Source organism: Lutra lutra, chromosome 7 (assembly GCF_902655055.1).
Source record: "Lutra lutra chromosome 7, mLutLut1.2, whole genome shotgun sequence".
In the NCBI taxonomy this organism is placed as follows: Eukaryota; Metazoa; Chordata; class Mammalia; order Carnivora; family Mustelidae; genus Lutra; species Lutra lutra.
In genome coordinates, this window is record NC_062284.1 from 44,629,285 (window position 1) to 44,649,670 (window position 20,386).

Genomic DNA, 20,386 nt, shown 5'->3' on the forward strand with positions numbered 1-20,386 from the left:
ACGAAACAACATTAGAATAATTGGGATTCCAGAAGAAGAGGAAACAGAGAGGGGAGCAGAAGGTATATTGGAGAGAATTATTGGAGAGAATTTCCCCAATATGGCAAAGGGAACAAGCATCAAAATCCAGGAGGTTCAGAGAACCCCCCTCAAGATCAATAAGAATAGGTCTACACCCCGTCACCTAATAGTAAAATTGACAAGTCTTAGTGACAAAGAAAAGATCCTGAAAGCAGCCCGGGAAAAGAAGTCTGTAACGTACAATGGTAAAAATATTAGATTGGCAGCAGACTTATCCACAGAGACCTGGCAGGCCAGAAAGAGCTGGCATGATATATTCAGAGTACTAAATGAGAAAAACATGCAGCCAAGAATACTATATCCAGCTAGGCTATCATTGAAAATAGAAGGAGAGATTAAAAGCTTCCAGGACAAACAAAAACTGAAAGAATTTGCAAATACCAAACCAGCTCTACAGGAAATATTGAAAGGGGTCCTCTAAGCAAAGAGAGACCCTCAAAGTAGTAGATCAGAAAGAAACAGAGACAATATACAATAACAGTCACCTTACAGGCAATACAATGGCACTAAATTCATATCTCTCAATACTTACCCTGAATGTTAATGGGCTAAATGCCCCAATCAAAAGACACAGGGTATCAGAATGGATAAAAAAACAAAAACCATCTATATGTTGCCTACAAGAAACTCATCTTACACCCGAAGACACCTCCAGGTTTAAAGTGAGGGGGTGGAAAAGAATTTACCATGCTAATGGACATCAGAAGAAAGCAGGAGTGGCAATCCTTATATCAGATCAATTAGATTTTAAGCCAAAGATTATAATAAGAGATGAGGAAGGACACTATATCATACTCAAAGGAACTGTCCAACAAGAAGATCTAACAATTTTAAATATCTATGCCCCTAACGTGGGAGCAGCCAACTATATAAACCAATTAATAACAAAATCAAAGAAACACATCGACAAGAATACAATAATAGTAGGGGATTTTAACACTCCCCTCACTGAAATGGACAGATCATCCAAGCAAAAGATCAACAAGGAAATCAAGGCCTTAAATGACACACTGGACCAGATGGACATCACAGATATATTCAGAACATTTCATCCCAAAGCAACAGAATACACATTCTTCTCTAGTGCACATGGAACATTCTCCAGAATAGATCACATCCTCGGTCCTAAATCAGGTCTCAACCGGTATCAAAAGATTGGGATCATTCCCTGCATATTTTCAGACCACAATGCTCTAAAGCTAGAACTCAATCACAAGAGGAAATTTGGAAAGAACCCAAATACATGGAGACTAAACAGCATCCTTCTAAAGAATGAATGGGTCAACCAGGAAATCAAAGAAGAATTGAAAAAATTTATGGAAACAAATGATAATGAAAACACAACAGTTCAGAATCTGTGGGACACAACAAAGGCAGTCCTGAGAGGAAAATATATAGCGGTACAAGCCTTTCTCAAGAAACAAGAAAGGTCTCAGGTACACAACCTAACCCTACACCTAAAGGAGCTGGAGAAAGAACAAGAAAGAAACCCTAAACCCAGCAGGAGAAGAGAAATCATAAAGATCAGAGCAGAAATCAATGAAATAGAAACCAAAAAAACAATAGAACAAATCAACGAAACTAGGAGCTGGTTCTTTGAAAGAATTAATAAGATTGATAAACCCCTGGCCAGACTTATCAAAAAGAAAAGAGAGAGGACCCAAATAAATAAAATCATGAATGAAAGAGGAGAGATCACAACGAACACCAAAGAAATACAGACAATTATAAGAACATACTATGAGCAACTCTACGCCAACAAATTTGACAATCTGGAAGAAATGGATGCATTCCTAGAGACATATAAACTACCACAACTGAACCAGGAAGAAATAGAAAGCCTGAACAGACCCATAACCAGTAAGGAGATTGAAACAGTCATCAAAAATCTCCAAACAAACAAAAGCCCAGGGCCAGACGGCTTCCCGGGGGAATTCTACCAAACATTTAAAGAAGAACTAATTCCTATTCTCCTGAAACTGTTCCAAAAAATAGCAATAGAAGGAAAACTTCCAAACTCATTTTATGAGGCCAGCATCACCTTGATCCCAAAACCAGACAAGGATCCCAACAAAAAAGAGAACTACAGACCAATATCCTTGATGAACACAGATGCAAAAATTCTCGCCAAAATACTAGCCAATAGGATTCAACAGTACATTAAAAGGATTATTCACCACGACCAAGTGGGATTTATTCCAGGGCTGCAAGGCTGGTTCAACATCCGCAAATCAATCAATGTGATACAACACATTAATAAAAGAAAGAACAAGAACCATATGATACTCTCCATAGATGCTGAAAAAGCATTTGACAAAGTACAGCATCCCTTCCTGATCAAAACTCTTCAAAGTGTAGGGATAGACGGCACATACCTCAATATTATCAAAGCCATCTATGAAAAACCCACCGCAAATATCATTCTCAATGGAGAAAAACTGAAAGCTTTTCCGCTAAGGTCAGGAACACGGCAGGGATGTCCGTTATCACCACTGCTATTCAACATAGTACTAGAAGTCCTAGCCTCAGCAATCAGACAACAAAAGGAAATTAAAGGCATCCAAATCGGCAAAGAAGAAGTCAAACTATCACTCTTCGCAGATGATATGATACTCTATGTGGAAAACCCAAAAGACTCCACTCCAAAACTGCTAGAACTTGTACAGGAATTCAGTAAAGTGTCAGGATATAAAATCAATGCACAGAAATCAGTTGCATTTCTCTACACCAACAACAAGACAGAAGAAAGAGAAATTAAGGAGTCCATCCCATTTACAATTGCACCCAAAACTATAAGATACCTAGGAATAAACCTAACCAAAGAGACTAAGAATCTATACTCAGAAAACTATAAAGTACTCATAAAAGAAATTGAGGAAGACACAAAGAAATGGAAAAATGTTCCATGCTCCTGGATTGGAAGAATAAATATTGTGAAAATGTCTATGCTACCTAAAGCAATCTACACATTTAATGCAATTCCTATCAAAGTACCATCCATTTTTTTCAAAGAAATGGAACAAATAATCCTAAAATTTATATGGAACCAGAAAAGACCTCGAATAGCCAAAGGAATATTGAAAAAGAAAGCCAAAGTTGGTGGCATCACAATTCCGGACTTCAAGCTCTATTACAAAGCTGTCATCATCAAGACAGCATGGTACTGGCACAAAAACAGACACATAGATCAATGGAACAGAATAGAGAGCCCAGAAATGGACCCTCAACTCTATGGTCAACTCATCTTCGACAAAGCAGGAAAGAATGTCCAATGGAACAAAGACAGCCTCTTCAATAAATGGTGTTGGGAAAATTGGACAGCCACATGCAGAAAAATGAAATTGGATCATTTCCTTACACCACACACGAAAATAGACTCAAAATGGATGAAGGATCTCAATGTGAGAAAGGAATCCATCAAAATCCTTGAGGAGAACACAGGCAGCAACCTCTTCGACGTCAGCCACAGCAACATCTTCCTAGGAACATCACCAAAGGCAAGGGAAGCAAGGGCAAAAATGAACTTTTGGGATTTTATCAAGATCAAAAGCTTTTGCACAGCAAAGGAAACAGTGAACAAAACCAAAAGACAACTGACAGAATGGGAGAAGATATTTGCAAATGACATATCAGATAAAGGGCTAGTGTCCAAAATCTATAAAGAACTTAGCAAACTCAACACCCAAAGAACAAATAATCCAATCAAGAAATGGGCAGAGGACATGAACAGACATTTCTGCAAAGAAGACATCCAGATGGCCAACAGACACATGAAAAAGTGCTCCATATCACTCGGCATCAGGGAAATACAAATCAAAACCACCATGAGATATCACCTCACACCAGTCCGAATGGCTAAAATTAACAAGTCAGGAAATGACAGATGCTGGCGAGGATGCGGAGAAAGGGGAACCCTCCTACACTGTTGGTGGGAATGCAAGCTGGTGCAACCACTCTGGAAAACAGCATGGAGGTTCCTCAAAATGTTGAAAATAGAACTACCCTATGACCCAGCAATTGCACTGCTGGGTATTTACCCTAAAGATACAAACGTAGTGATCCGAAGGGGCACGTGCACCCGAATGTTTATAGCAGCAATGTCTACAATAGCCAAACTATGGAAAGAACCTAGATGTCCATCAACAGACGAATGGATAAAGAAGATGTGGTATATATACACAATGGAATACTATGCAGCCATCAAAAGAAATGAAATCTTGCCATTTGCGACGACGTGGATGGAACTAGAGGGTATCATGCTTAGCGAAATAAGTCAATCGGAGAAAGACAACTATCATATGATCTCCCTGATATGAGGGAGAGGAGATGCAACATGGGGGGTTGAGGGGGTAGGAGAAGAGTAAATGAAACAAGATGGGATTGGGAGGGAGACAAACCATAAGTGACTCTTAATCTCACAAAACAAACTGAGGGTTGATGGGGGGAGGGGGTTGGGAGAGGGGGTGGGGTTATGGATATCGGGGAGGGTATGTGCTATGGTGAGTGTTGTGAAGTGTGTAAACCTGGCGATTCGCAGACCTGTACCCCTGGGGATAAAAATATATGTTTATAAAGCTGTAAAAAAAAAAAAAAAAAAAAAAAAAAAATCCTTAAAAAAAAAAAAAAAAAACTCATTGTTATGAGGCTCCTAAAATAAAAAAATGGAGACATAGCTAAAATGCAAGAAAAGGGTACTATGGCTAGCTCCTCACAGAATCTCAGAATACATGAATATGATCTTGAGGAGGAAAAAAAAAACACTTTAAAGTATATGAAAGCTCTAATGGTATCAAAAGATATAGAGGGGAGGGCTTAATAATACCAAATGTTAACAAGCTTCAAAGTAACTTTTTTCTCTCTTCATCCAAAAAGAAAACAAAGAAAGGGATGTACTGCTACCACCTTCACTAATGAACTAAGGTCAGTCCTATATGCATATTAAAAAAAAAAAAAAACTCTGCAACTGTATGTTAATTTTTACCAAAGGCATTTCAGTTTATTACTAGTAGGAACTTAACAAGAATGTGCAAATTTCTCCATAGTAGGAAGGTCAGCTACATACAAAGCGCAGCCTCCTAGAGGACTCAGAACCCAGAAGAGAACAAGGATATGTGAAGAATTACAATACAACATGACAACGCTGCATAACAAAGTTACCCAGCAGGAACTAGGGATAATAAGGGAATGAGGAGAAGGACAAAGTAGCCAAGACACAACTGACACCCTAAAAGCTGAGTTAAAACACGAGGGCCTAAAACAGAAGAGCAATAAGTATCTGGTTTGTGAGAAGATAAATTTTAAGGATACTGCAAAGGTATACTTAATGAGACTAGGCTCAATCAGTATTTTCACACAGTATTTTTTAATTTAAAAATAAGACATTGCTTAAAGTAAGAATATCCCTTCACTGCAGCCTTGTTCAGAATAGCAGAAAGAGAAAAAAGGTAAAAAACAAAAAGGGGAAACAACCTAAAGCTGACAAATAAGAAACTGGTTAAATGAATTATACACATACACTGGGAATCAAGGTAATCATCAAAATGAATGAGAAAGATCTACAATTATCAGGAACGTATTAAATTGGAATGATAACCATGATATATTAAGTTAAAAATACATTAAGATGTAGACCAAGCAATTCCACTCCTAAGTATGTATCCCAGAAACTAAAAGGAGGGACTCAAACAGATATTCATATTCCCACGTCCATAGCAGCATTATTCACAGTAGCCCAAAGGCAGAAACAACGCAGGTGTCCATCAACAGATGAATGGATAAACAAAACATGTTATATATAGATATATAGAGGAATATACAGATATATATACAATGGAATATTACCCAGTGATGAAAAGAAATGGAATTTTGATATATGTTACATAGATGGACCTTGAAAGCATTGGAGGTTTGGAGGGTAGGAAAGGAATAAATAAAACAAGATGGGATCGGGAGGGAGACAAACCATAAGAGACTCTTAATCTCATAAATCAAACTGAGGGTTGCCGGTGGGGGCGGGGAGGGAGATAGGGAAAGGGTAGTTGGGTTATGGACATTGGGAAAGGTATGTGCTATGGTGAGTGCTGTGAAGTGTAAACCTGGCGATTTACAGACCTATACCCCTGGGGCTAATAATACATTATATGTTAATTTTTAAAAATTAGCATCACCTAAAATGGAAAAAAAAAATGGCATTAAGTGCCTCCTGAGGTGATAGAAGTATACAGCATCTATACAGTGCTCATGCAATTAATGTTTAACCTGAATATACAATCTTTTTTTTTTTAAAGATTTTTTTTTTTTTTTTAATTTGACAGATCACAAGTAGGCAGAGAGGCGGGCAGAGAGAGGAGGAGGAGGCAGGCTCCCTGCTGAGCAGAGAGCCCGATGCGGGACTCGATCCCAGGACCCCGAGATCATGACCTGAGCGGAAGGCAGAGGCTTTAACCACTGAGCCACCCAGGCGCCCCCTGAATATACAATCTTAAAGAAACAATCAGTTAATTCAGATTGTAGGGCATTATATAAGACAAATGGCTTAGATTCTTCAATAAAGTTAATGTCACTTAAAAAAAAAGGCAGAAGATGGTTCTAGATTAAAAGAGACTAAAGAGAAATAAAACCTAAAAGCAATATACCAATGTGACTGCATCTGATCAGAAAAAAAAAAAAGTTACAAAAAATACTTCATATCAGATGATAATGAATTCAGGTTATTTTCCTTAGGTGTGACAAAGGTATGAAGGTGTGTTGAAGAATGTCCTTATTTTTAAGAGGCATATACTCGAAGTATGCAGAACAAGTATCTTGGTGACAATAACCTCATCTCACTTAAAACAAAGTGTGTGTATATGTGTGTGTGTTAAGAGAAAAGAAAAAAGCAAGTGCAGCAAAATGTTACAATTTTTGAAAGAAGGTGAAAAGTACATGGGTGTTTACTGTACTATTCTTTAACTTTTCCACAGATTTAAGAAATTTTCAAAATAAAAGTCTGGGGAGGAACTGATCAGGAACAACTGAGCCCCAGTAACATAAAGAAGAAAGAAAAAAGATTATCTTTTACCAAAAAAGTATACAATAGAGTAAAATAATGAATATTATTTTTCCATAATTAACCATGTCCCTCCTGATGGAGCATATGTAATAAATTCATTTATTCCCAGGAATATCCATAGCAAGCAAATCTCATTTTTAATTTCCTTGCTACATAAATCATTTTTCTTTAAGCAATTACAGTGATATCATCTCTATAAATTCAAGAGTTAGATTTGAAGTCTTACTCAAAAAGCAGAAAAAAAAAAAAAACTCCCATAAATAATAACACTAAGTTGCCTATTTTTCCTAGGAAAATAAAAGCAAGACAGCAAGATGACAAGTTTACTTCAGTATGTGCTTTATACAAACTGCACAAAAGGAAGCTAAACGGTAGGGAATAGCTTGGGCTCAAAAAAAAAAAAAAAAAAAAAAAGAAAGAAAAGAGAAGGCATAACTTTCCATCTCTTTAATCTTCAACCCACATATTCATTGTTTTAAAACAGTATGAATTCCTATATCTAGGCAAAACTCTATTACAACATGACTGGATATAAATTACAGCAGGGAAAATCCACATAACAAAATTGATTTAGAAATGAGTTTAGCTATCTGAATATGTGTTATGTCTTAAGAATTCACTTATAAACAAAACAATGAAGTCACACTATGAAGACCTGAATCAGAAGGAAATGGAAAGAAAGCTTGTCTTATTCCTCATCTTCAATCCTTCTTCCCTCCTAAAAATCTCTCAGACTGACAGAAAATACAAGAATTTGAAAATAAGTCCATCCCTGTGGAACTAATCCAGCTGTAAGCTTATTATACATATACTTCTGTATATGTATATCTATATTTTCATAAGAAGTTTTTAAAACATTTTTTAATGGGAAAAAAATTTTAATGAGGGACGCCTGGGTACCTCTGTTGGTTAAGCGTCTGCCTTCGGCTCAGGTCATGGGATCAAGGTCCTGGGATCAAGCCTCACATCAGGTTCCCTCCTCAGTGGGGAATCCACTTCTCCATGTCTCTGCCCTTCCCCCGACTCATGTTTGCTCACACATTCTCTAATAAATAAAATACTGTTAAAAATTTTTTCTTTTAAATTTTAATGAAATACCTAAGCTCAAGTCTAACAAACATGTAAAGGACCTAAATGCTAAAAATTACAAGACACAGAGATGAAAGAAATCGAAGGAGATCTAAATAAATGGAGAAATATACTATGTTCCTAGATTGGAAGACTACATATGCAAGTATCAGTTCTCCTCCAAATTGATCTACAGATTTAATGCAATACTATAGATAAGCTTATTTTTTTAAGATTTTATTTTTTTAATGTAATCTCTACCCCCAACATGGGGCTCAAAATCATGACCCGATATCAAGAGTTCCATGCTCTACTGACTGACCCAGCCAGCCACCCCTAGACAAGCTTATTTTAAAACTATATAGAAAGGAAAAGATCCTAGCAGAGCTAAAATTTTAAGTATTACCATCAATTTAGAACCAACAAGAAAATACTGAGAGATGTAAATAAAATATAACCCAATCCTCAAAAAGAAAATATTTTTAAAATAAGACCACCCCCAAAATCTGCTTGGGCAAAGAGAGTGATTAACAAAGCAAATTACTAGATGCCATCAATAATACAGAAAGCAAGATCTGCTGGAGAACTGACTTCAAGTACAAAAATCATTCCACAGGGGCATCCGGGTGGCTCAGTGGTTAAAGCCTCTGCTTTCGGCTCAGGTCATAATCTCAGGGTCCTCGGATGGAGACCCCTATCAGGCTCTCTGCTCAGCGGAGAGCCTGCTTCCTGCCTCTCTCTCTGCCTACTCGTGATCTCTGTCAAATAAATAAATAAAATATTTTAAAAAAAAAATTCCACAACACAACAGACTCCTTTCCTCTCCCTACTACTCCAAAAGTGCAGATAATCAGATGGTTTTATACACATCCACTCATACACACTAAAAGAGCCCATATAATAAAATGCTCCAAAAGAGCCATGCTTTATTCTTCTTAATGCTTACCTGACCATTAAGGTCTGAGTTACTTATCTTTTGATCCACTATAATGTGACAATAAGTGCCCCCCCCAAATTCTACAATAAAATGAAGCTTTATACTATTCATTGCCTCCTTCAGTTAACCTAATCCCAATCAGGATTCGCCCAGCCTTTACTAACAGGTCAGCCATGAAAGTATGTGTATGCTATAGCTATACAGCCCAGTCTGCCCAGGATATTACCATTTTATGCCAGTGGTCCTGCATGCACCCTCTTACCATGGTAGAGGCAAAAGACCAAGTATCTACAGTCTCTTTAAGAATATAGTATTTTGGGGCGCCTGGGTGGCTCAGTGGATTAAGCCGCTGCCTTCGGCTCAGGTCACGATCTCAGAGTCCTGGGATCGAGCCCCGCATCGGGCTCTCTGCTCAGCAGGGAGCCTGCTTCCTCCTCTCTCTCTGCCTGCCTCTCTGCCTGCTTGTGATCTCTCTCTGTCAAATAAATAAATAAAATCTTAAAAAAAAAAAAAGAATACAGTATTTCAAGTTATAAAACAGTATGTATAGAATTTTGAAAAAAAAAACTCCCTATCTGTACAAATAGATGTAGAAAAAAATCTGGAAAACTACACATTAGAATTTAACAGTGGTTAATCTGCAGAGTTGAACGGTTTTTACCTTTTGCTTTGTATTTCCCTATGCTGTCTAAAAAAAATTTTTTTTTACAATTGCATATATTACCTTTTATACTTAGAATTATTTCCACTCGTTAAAATGCAGCTTTCTTTCTGATCGAAATCCTCATTTCAAAAGCACACTCTATTAATTAATATATTTTATTCATCAAAAACTGAGGCAATGTGATATATATGTGTATATACATATATGTGTATATATATATGCACACACGCGTGCACACACACAAATATACTGTAGGACACTTTAGCTTTTAAGGTGCAGAATATCTAATGAGGAATTTGAGAGGCGGGATGGGGGGTCCTGGGGGCAGGGAAGTAAAAAATGAAACAAGATGGGACCAGGCAGGGAGACAAACCTTAAGAGACTCTTCATCTCAAGAAACAAACTGAGGGTACTGGGGGGTAGGGGAGAGGGATGGGGCGGCTGGGTGATGGACACTGGGGAGGGTATGTGCTATGGTGAGCACTGTGAATTGTGTAAGACTAATGATTCACAGACCTGTACCCCTGAAACAAATAATATATTATTTGTTACTAAAAAAAAATTCAGAAAATCCAAATTCAAGAACCCATCTTACTGTGGAAAATATAGTACCTACCTCCCTTTCAGAGTTGTTTAGAGGATCAAAAAAGGATCCATGTGAAAGTACTTTAATGCAATACATTAATGTGCACTATTATTATAACTACAAGCACATGAAAAACTAAACTCATATTTCGTATCTAAAGTAAAGGAGTCTTACTGGAGTTCCAATTCCCTTCTGGTATTAACAGTGTCCTCTTAGCTCAGTCTTCTACCTACATCTAATCTATGTCTTTGGCAAGTATACCTTTTTTATGGATAATCGTTTCCGGTTTCCACGTTTTCTATCTTCACTAGGACAGAGCCAGCTCTCCAATTCTTCTCTTATGGCTCTGATTGCCTGAAAGTGAAAGAAAATATGTCTGTTCCCTCCAAACAGATGTTAAAATCTTCTTTTAATCTGATTTCTATTTTATGATCTGCCATATGTTGCAATATAGAGTAGTGGGTAGGCACATGGACTCTGAAGCCAGACTACCTAGGCTCAGAACCAGGTTCTGCTGTGTCACCAACTCTGCAATGTAACCTTGAATTTGTGAGCCTCAATTTGCTCATCTGTAAAACTGAGGTAACAACAGTACATCAGTGCATAAAGTTGTTAAACAGTGGTAAAAACAGTGCCTGACATATAGTAAATATTATATATGATTTAAATCCTTTTCTAATACTGCTTCTCTAAAAGTATAATGCTTACAGACTAAAATAAAACAAGCAACCAACATATGTCTCTTGCTTTTTTCTTACTGAAAAATGTCTTTTTTTTTTTTAAGATTTTATTTATTTAATTGACAGACAGAGATCACATAGTAGGCAGAGAGGCAGGCAGAGAGAGGGGGAAAGCAGGCTTACTGCTGAGCAGAGAGCCCGATCCAAGGACCCTGAGATCATGACCTGAGCCGAAGACAGCGGCTTAACCCACTGAGCCACCCAGGCACCCCTGAAAAGTATCTTCTTATTTACGTACCAAAATGTCTCCACTAACTATAGTCAAGTCATACACACTCATCATCATCAGCCATTTTTCTTTATTCTTTGTTCAAATCCTTTAAGACAACATTTTCCAAAATTTGTTTCCTTTAGAAAATTTGTTTCACTTGTTCTTCACGATATTCTGAGGTGGGGGAAAAAAGGTTCAGTGATCAAATAAATTTGGAAAAGGCTGTGTTAATGTTAAACAGATTTCTTTTACATATTAATATGTCTATTACATTCCAAGAGAGCATAAAGTGCACAATGTTCACCAAATTTATTTGACCCCAAAACCCTTTTGTCAAGGAGCCACAATAGGAAATGCTGCTTCTCCAGTTCTTTACAACTTTTAATACAAAATATTCTATGTTATATAAACTCAACATGTTTAAAATTTCAAACACAAGGTCTGTTCTCAAATTCCTGCTGTGAAATCTGGCTCAAGAAACCAGTAATTGCTGCCCTTCCCAAAGCTATTTGAAATTTCTGAATATGAACACTGACTTCTAAAAAGAAAGACATCAATGGCCAGCTAGCTACACATGCTAAGTCATAAGATATTACTCACAATGCCATGTTAATTTATTTATTGGCCAAACATCCTTTAAACAAAGTCTAATTATTCAATAAGTAGTCTCTGAATTTTCAATAATAAAGACTTGTACTCTCCCCTTAAAGGAGTCACACCACAGAACATTGTCAATCATCCCAGAACCAGTTTGAGCATAAATACAATGCCCTAAATAAACAATCTACATTGCTGAAAACTATCCAAAGAACACCACTTAATACATGAAAAAGAAACAACAGAATTTCACTATTTTGCAATCCCTGATCAATTAATAAATCTAAACAATTAATAAATTGAACATCCAAAGAGATAATAAAACCTTATGAACCTCATGAAATAAAAAAAACCTTATGAACCTCCTGAAACACAAACCACTCCTATGAAGTATTCCTACAATAAGAACGAAACTCTGACAAATCTATCAATTTACAGGAAATCAGCAGACAAAATAACATATTAAATGACATTACAGAAATGCAATCAGCAAAATGAGACCATGGGAAACTTCTCAAAGCAAAGAGAGCCTCTTTTAACAAAAAACTTTAAAGAAGAAAAAGAAATATATATACACACACATATATATAAACACACATACAAGTATTTATGTAAAATAACCAGAAAGGGGCTCAATGGGTTAAGACCTCTGCCTTCGGCTCAGGTCATGATCCCAGGGTCCTCGGATGGAGCCCCGCATCGGGCTCTCAGCTCGGCGGGAAGCCTGCTTCCTCCTCTCTCTCTGCCTGCCTCTCTACCTACTTGTGATCTCTGTCAAATAAATAAATAAAAGCTTTAAAAAATAAAATAAAATAACCAGAAAAATATGAAACCGGATTACATTTTTGGTGATATTAATAACCTGCTATAAATTTATTTTGGTATAATAATGGTATTTGGCTTATTTTATGAAAAGAGAGAGAGTCTTAGAAATCCAAACTGAAATACCTGAAATTTACAAATTAAAAATATGTCTATGCTTAGGAATTGGTTCAAGAGAGTCCAAGGATTGGGGGTGGAGTGGTAGTGAATAGAAATACAGAGGAAACAAGACTGCCTATAATTCCTGAAGCTCAGTTATGAGGACATGGAAGCTCTTTACACTAGTCTTTCTGTTTTATATTAACATGTTTAAAATACTTTGTAACAAAAAGGTTTGTTTTTTTTTAATGCTGTCTGGGAATTGAATTACCTGCCTAGGACTGCAAATAGTGTCTACATATTCCCACAACAGACTAATGCACAGTCAGGCATAAGTGAATATAAATTTTCCATGATCAAATTATATTTATAAAGTACTAGAAGAAGTCATTTGACATGAATTTCACTAACACTCATCTCTTCAATAATGACTGTTCTTTGCAAGCCTGTTTCTAGATAACCGATTTATGGCTATGAAAAAAATATAGTGTTTCAGTATACTTTAGTTTTTATTTATTAAATAAAGCAACAGTCACAAAAAAATTGCAGACAATATTGCAGAGTCATCACTCTCTCTAGTCCAAGTGGCCTATGGTACTTCTGGAATTTATCATTAGCAGACTTATTGCATAAGTGCACCAGTTCACTGAGCTCCAAAAGAACTAGTTTTATCTTGTGTACAAAAACCCTTTCCTGCCTTCCTACTCTGAAATAAAGAGCCAAACCAACAGATGGCACACCAAGAGGGAGGGGGTGGTGATAAGGAGGCAGTTATAAGAGAGCACCAGGGAAAAAGAAAATAACAGAGAACTGAAAGATAAAAGAATTTAAGAATACAAAATATTCAGCAATTCCTTAGATTTTTGTAGATCAGAGTCACATTCTATCACTCAACTACTTTAAAGTGAACTGATTCTGTGAATTTGCATCTCACTTTATTCTCTTTTACAGTGTACCTTTAAGAGTTCTGAAAAGTCCCTCTTAATATCTCAGACCAATTTAAGTTAACTAAAACAATTCAAACTATTTCCAAAACAAACAAGGGAAACAGGAGACCTATTGAACTTTTATCAGCATTTCACTACTGCTATACATTCACATCAGCCTTTTCAGAAGCTACCAAACTTTTTTTTTACCTCTAAAAAGTAAAGCACTCCACCTCTATCCTAATCTACAATATAGTCAAAAAAAGCATCAACATTACTGCAGTCTAAGTGGTAGAAGGTTTTCATTAAAACATTAGTTTAAAAAACATTACAAGAGGGTTGCAATTAGAATTATAGCTTTAATCTAAATAACATTTTTTTAAAGATTTTATTTATTTATTTGACAGAGATCACAAGGAGGCAGAGAGAGGAAGGGAAGCAGACTCCCCGTGCTGAGCAGAGAGCCAGATGTGGGGCTCAATCCCAGGACCTGGATCATGACCTGAGCCAAAGGCAAAGGCTTTAACACACTGAGCCACCCAGACGCCCCTAAATTACATTTCTTAAAAACAGCTAGGCTTTCAGTATAACATTAAGAACATGCCAATTACAACAGGCCACCTTTGCCCATTCATCATGCCAAGTTATCTTCTGCTTCCAGATTAAGCAATTTCTAATCACCTACTTAAGAGATCAAGCCCAGTAACACCATACAATGCAAAAGTCCAGGGGCACCTGGATGGCTGAGTCAGTTAGCAGCTGCCTTCAACTCAGGTCACAATCCCAGGATCCTGGGATTGCGCTCTACATAGGGCTCCCTGCTCAGCGGGAAGTCTGCTTCTCCCTCTCCCCACCCCATCCCGTTCACTTGTGCTCTCTCTCAAATAAATAAAACCTTAAAAAAAAAAAAAATGCAGAAGTCCACCACTCACATATACACTGGCAGTTTTGCAACGAAACAGCAACTTCCTTTATGACTAGAGAACCTAATAAAAGAAGGTCTAGCAATTAGAGGTTATTCAAAGGCTCATTCCTCAAAGCTACCTCTTCTCCTTGTGGAAGCTTGTCAAATATCAGAATTATCTACCCTGTCTTTCTCACAGAGGTATTATAAAGATCAACTGAGAAAATGGTTACCAATGTACTTTGCAAACTAGAAGCCATATACACTACACAAATATATATGTGTGTAGACATATGTACACACACACACACAAATGTAAGTCATTACTATTTCCCTACCTGATTGTACTCTAGACAGTTTACAGACTAAACCTGTTCCTTAATATCATTAAGTTTCAAGGTCTATCAAGAAAAATTTCATATTCCAGGGCATAAAGATTTACTAATATTTACCTTCCTATGGCAATATCCAATCCTTATAACAATTATTGTTCTCTTCTAACATCTATTTCCCCTCTTTGGCAGAACAGAACTAGAAACATTCTTTTTTTTTTTAAAGATTTTTTTTTTTAATTTATTTGATAGAGATCACAAGTATGCAGAGAGGCAGGCAGAGGGGGGGGAAGCAGGCTCCCCACCAAGCAGAGAGCCCAATTTGGGGCTCGATCCCAAGACCCTGGGATCATGACCTGAGCCGAAGGCAGAGGGTTAACCTACTGAGCCACACAGGTACCCCTTGACCTAGAAACATTCTTTAAGAATTCAAAGCAACATGTGGCACCTAAACTCAGTCTGTCACAATGAGTTCCTCAACACCTATGTAGAATGATCTTGCCCAAATATTAGTTGGATAGGATTTTATTTTATTTTTCTTTTTTTTTTTTTTAAAGATTTTATTTATTATTTATTTGACAGAGAGAAATCACAAGTAGGCAGAGAGGCAGGCAGAGAGAGAGGAGGAAGCAGGCTCCCTGCTGAGCAGAAAGCCCGATGCGGGGCTCGAACCCAGGACCTGGGATCATGACCTGAGCCGAAGGCAGCGGCCTAACCCACTGAGCCACCCAGGCGCCCCTTATTTTATTTTTCTTAAAGATTCATTTATTTGAGAGAGAGAACATGTGCATACACATGAGCAGGGGGACAGGCAGAGGGAAGAAGGGGGGAGGGGGGAAGAGAGAGAGAGAAAATCTTAAGCAGATTCCCTGCTGAATGCAGAGCCCCAACAGGGTTCCATCTCATGACCCTGAGATCATGACCTGAGATGAAATCAAAGAGTCTGATGCTCAATGGACTGAGCCACCCAGGTACCTCAGTGGGACAGAATTTTAGATCAGCCAAAACCATCACATTGAGGTTTGCCATTTCCAGACTCTGCCCCCAACAGTTCTGCCAATACTTCCCTTTGTTACAGAATTCTTTTTTTTTTTTTAAAGATTTTATTTATTTATTTGACAGAGAGAGATCACAAGTAGACGAGAGGCAGGCAGAGAGAGAGAGAGAGGGAAGCAGGCCTCCTGCCGAGCAGAGAGCCCGATGCGGGACTCGATCCCAGGACCCTGAGATCATGACCTGAGCCAAAGGCAGCAGCTTAACTCACCGAGCCACCCAGGCGCCCTTGTTACAGAATTCTAATTCACGTTCCCATCACCTGCTAGCTGTGCGATCTTGTGCTACTTAACCTCTCTGTACTTCAATTTCCTTCTCTGCAAAATAAACAGGTTAAATGAGGCTTATTCTTTTTTTAAAGTTCTGTTTAGCTCTAAGACTATAGGGTTTGTTTGTTTGTTTAAGATTTTATTTATTTATTTAACGGAGAGAGAAATCACAAGTAGGCAGAGAAGCAGGCAGAGAGAGAGAGAGGAAAACAGGCTCCCTGCTGAGCAGAAAGCGCTATGCGGGGCTCCATCCCGAAACCCTGAGATCATGACCTGAGCTGAAGGCAGAGGCTTAACCCACTGAGTCACCTAGGAGCCCCAAAATGTGGTTTAAATAATTGACAATTCAACCATATTTAACTGTGGTTTAAATAATAGATACAAGTACTTTCAGAGAAAGATAATTATCATATGATCTCACTCTTATGTGGAATTTAAGAAACAAAACAGAGGATCATAAGGGAAGAGAGGAAAAAATAAAACGACAAAATCAGAGAGGAATACAAACTGTAAGAAACTCTTAATCATAGGAAACAAACTGAGGGTTGCTGGAGGAAAGGGGGTGGGGATATGGGGTAACCAGGTGATGGACATTATGGAGGGCACATGATATAATGAGTACTGAGTGTTACATAAGACTGATGAATCAAAAAAAAGAAAAAAGAAAAAGACTGATGAATCAATGAGCTCTACCTCTGAAACCAATAATACATTACATGTTAATTAATTCAATAAACAAATAAATAAATGACAGAAAAAAGTACTTAGAATAATACCTGGTGCACAGTAAACATTCAATAAATGTTACCCAGTATTATTCCCTTATATGTACATCTGTCTACTCTACCACACCACCTTCACTAAATTACATAAATCTATCATTCTCCATCATTTCTTCTTTTTAAAAGAATGAACAATGTTGAGAAAACAGAAACTATGACCATATTTCATTACATATGATTGGATACTTGATTGTATAAGAAAATTCAACGATATCTTCTATAAAAGACACTTCTGCTTTTCAATTATATTAACACATAGACAATATAATCTTTCTAGTTCTAGATTAAGTTATCCTATATTTCTAATACTATCAGCAAAGCTGCTTACTTGAATTGTATCACATAAAACTGCCCATTGCCCATGACCCAACAATTTTATGGTATAGTGACTAACACCACAAAAGGTCTTAAAACATGGCAAAACTTAAAAGAGCTTCTAAAAATGCTGCTATAGTCTAAGGAAAAAACAAAACAAAACACTTGGACAACAACAATGTATATCCCCAAAATCAAAATCCATAGACTATAAATCAAGAGTTTAAAGTGAGAACAAATAGCTTGCCAGAGTAAGAGGAAATATTACTATTTTATTAACATCACTACCATTATATTTAGAGAACGAGCAAACACTGCAAGAACCACAAGAGCTGAACTCCAAGTTAATTTTTTATATATTATTTAGCACAGCCTATGCACAATTACATGCTCTTGACAATGTTATAAATTCTAAATCTTAACATTTCATATGTGAGAAACCAATGCAAAAAAATTCATGCTGTTTAACTGATTAACAGTTCTCCTTCAGGGATGTCTGGGTGGCTCAGTCAATCCAGCACCAGACTCTGATTTTGTCTCAGGTCATGATCTCAGGATCGTGAGAACAAGCCCCACATCCAGTTCTGTGAGGGACGTGGAACCTGCTTGGGATCCTCTCTCTCCCTCTCTTCCTAACTACCCCCCCCACCCCCCTCCCCCGGTTTGTGTTCATTCTCTCTCTCTAAAATAAATAAATCTTTAAAAAGAAACATGGTTCTCCATTTGGCACAAAACATTACAAAGGTAGAATTATTTAATCTAATATAGAGACAATTTTACTCCATGGTCAAGTTCCTAGAGCTACATTCCTGGCTTACTATGTACCAGGGACTTTTAGAAGCACTGGAATGAATAAAACGTATAGGTTCAAGCTCTCGTGGAGTTTACATTCTAGTGAGGAAGACAAATAATAAACAAGTAGACAAGTCATTAAATTTTAGGAAGCACAAATGCAAAAAAAAAAATAAAGCAAAAGAGACAAGGAGAGCGGAGGGAAGATGATCACTAATTTTTATAGTGTGATGACTGACGATTTCTCTGAAGAGGTAAACTCTGAGAACTCTTCTTTAAGCAAACACATGAATGATGGGAGGGAGGAAACAGTGCAAAGACCTGAAGGAAGAGCACTATAAGCCGAGCAAGAATACCAAGCCCTGGAAATGTTCCTGTTGTGAACAAAGAATCATAAGGAGTTCAGTGTAGCAGGAAAGGAATGAACAGAGAGATAGGCAGGGATTAAATACAACATGTAGTGCCTTGTAAACCAACACCAGGAATTTGGTTGTTACTTTAATTGTAGAAGGAAATCATTGTAGAGTACTAAACAGAGGAGTGGTCTATCTGATTGACAGTTAAAAAGATCATTCTAGCTACAAGTGGAGAACAGACTGTCAGAGACCAAATGAGAAAGGAGGAAAACCAGTTAAAGACACCATGGAGGGGCGCCTGGGTGCCTCAGTGGGTTAAAGTCTCTGCCTTCGGCTCAGGTCATGGTCCCGGGGTTCTAGGATCGAGCCCCACATCGGGCTCTCTGCTCGGCGGAGAGCCTGCTTCCTCCTCTCTCTCCGCCTGCTTCTCTGCCTACTTGTGATCTCTGTCTGTCAAATAAATAAATAAAATCTTTAAAAAATAATAAAAATAAAAAAATAAAATTTTAAAAAGATACCATTGGAATTACCTAAGTAGGAGATAATGGTGGTTTAGACCAAAGTTATAAGGTAAAGACAACCACAATATATGATCAGATTAGAAAGATAGCCCAAAGATAAAGTCAAGAGGTTTTGCAGATGGGCTTGTTATAGGGTATAAAGAAATGAGAAAAATCACAACTGACACCTAGGCTTTTGACCCGAGTGACTAGTGGAATGGCCCAGCTATTACTAACAGCTGACTCAGGGAAATAATGAGGGCAGAAATCACACCTTCTTTATTGTACAAATTTAGTTTGAGATGCCTACTAGTCAATGAAATATGAAATAAGCAGATGAACTATACCACTGGACCTCAGGGAAGGGGTCTGGGCTGAAGACATATATGTGGAAGTCAATCAGCAAAGAGAGTTTTTAAAGCCACAGAAATGGATAAAGGTAGACTGGAAAGATTGTTTAATTCTCACATCGGGCCTATGATGTAGCAACTATTATTATTCTCATTTTTACAGGTCAAGAAGCTAAGAGACTAAGACTTGTCCAACATCCCTCTGCTAGCAAGTGGGAGAGTTAGGAAAAAAACAAACGGATCTGGGCGCCTGGGTGGCTCAGTGGGTTAAGCCGCTGCCTTCGGCTCAGGCCATGATCTCAGGGTCCTGGGATCGAGTCCCACATCGGGCTCTCTGCTCGGCAGAGATCCTGCTTCCCTCCCTCTCTCTCTGCCTGCCTCTCCATCTACTTGTGATCTCTCTCTGTCAAATAAATAAATAAAATCTTTAAAAAAAAAAAAAACAAACGGATCTGACTACAATGACTTTCTCAACTGAAGTTCATCATCTAGACCAGAGAACTTGAATACTGGAGTGAGTATCTTCTCAATTCTCCCAAGGATGGTACATACCTAGTGCCATTCTAGGTGCACTGGAGAGAACTTAATTCTTTATATACAGTGATTGTCCAAATGTCCCAGGGCATTTAGTTCTTTCACGGAACCCCAGCTGAGAAAAAAGACTTTACTATTACTCTATTCTACTACTACTATCCTACTACTACTAGGAATCCTTTAAAATGAGAAAGAGATTAGTGAACAATGTAAATTACCACCCTCTGACTTTTCATGGCCTTCTCTTTTGTAACCAGTAAAATCTAGTGTCATTTGAGGTTTGTATAGCAACAAAAGCAATTTTATTTTAAAACTACATGACCTCTGCTGGTTCCATTCACAATCAGCACTCAGCATCTTTTCTTAAAAACACCAGTTCATCAGAAAACTACGAGAATATAAGCTCCTCTGGTGCAA

At 37.6% G+C, this 20,386-nt stretch overlaps 1 protein-coding gene across 7 annotated transcripts in view; it reads right to left on the minus strand.

Moving 5' to 3' along the window:
* Positions 1-20,386, minus strand: part of HERC1 (HECT and RLD domain containing E3 ubiquitin protein ligase family member 1) — a 195,961-nt gene that overhangs the window by 167,651 nt on the left and 7,924 nt on the right. Inside the window, exon 2 of one of the 7 annotated variants that reach the window (XM_047736347.1) lies at positions 10,649-10,741. The exons of the other annotated variants lie outside the window; for them this stretch is intronic. The gene's annotated coding sequence lies outside the window, so the exon portion shown is untranslated. The remainder of the gene's footprint in view (positions 1-10,648; positions 10,742-20,386) is intronic. 7 annotated transcript variants of the gene reach the window in all.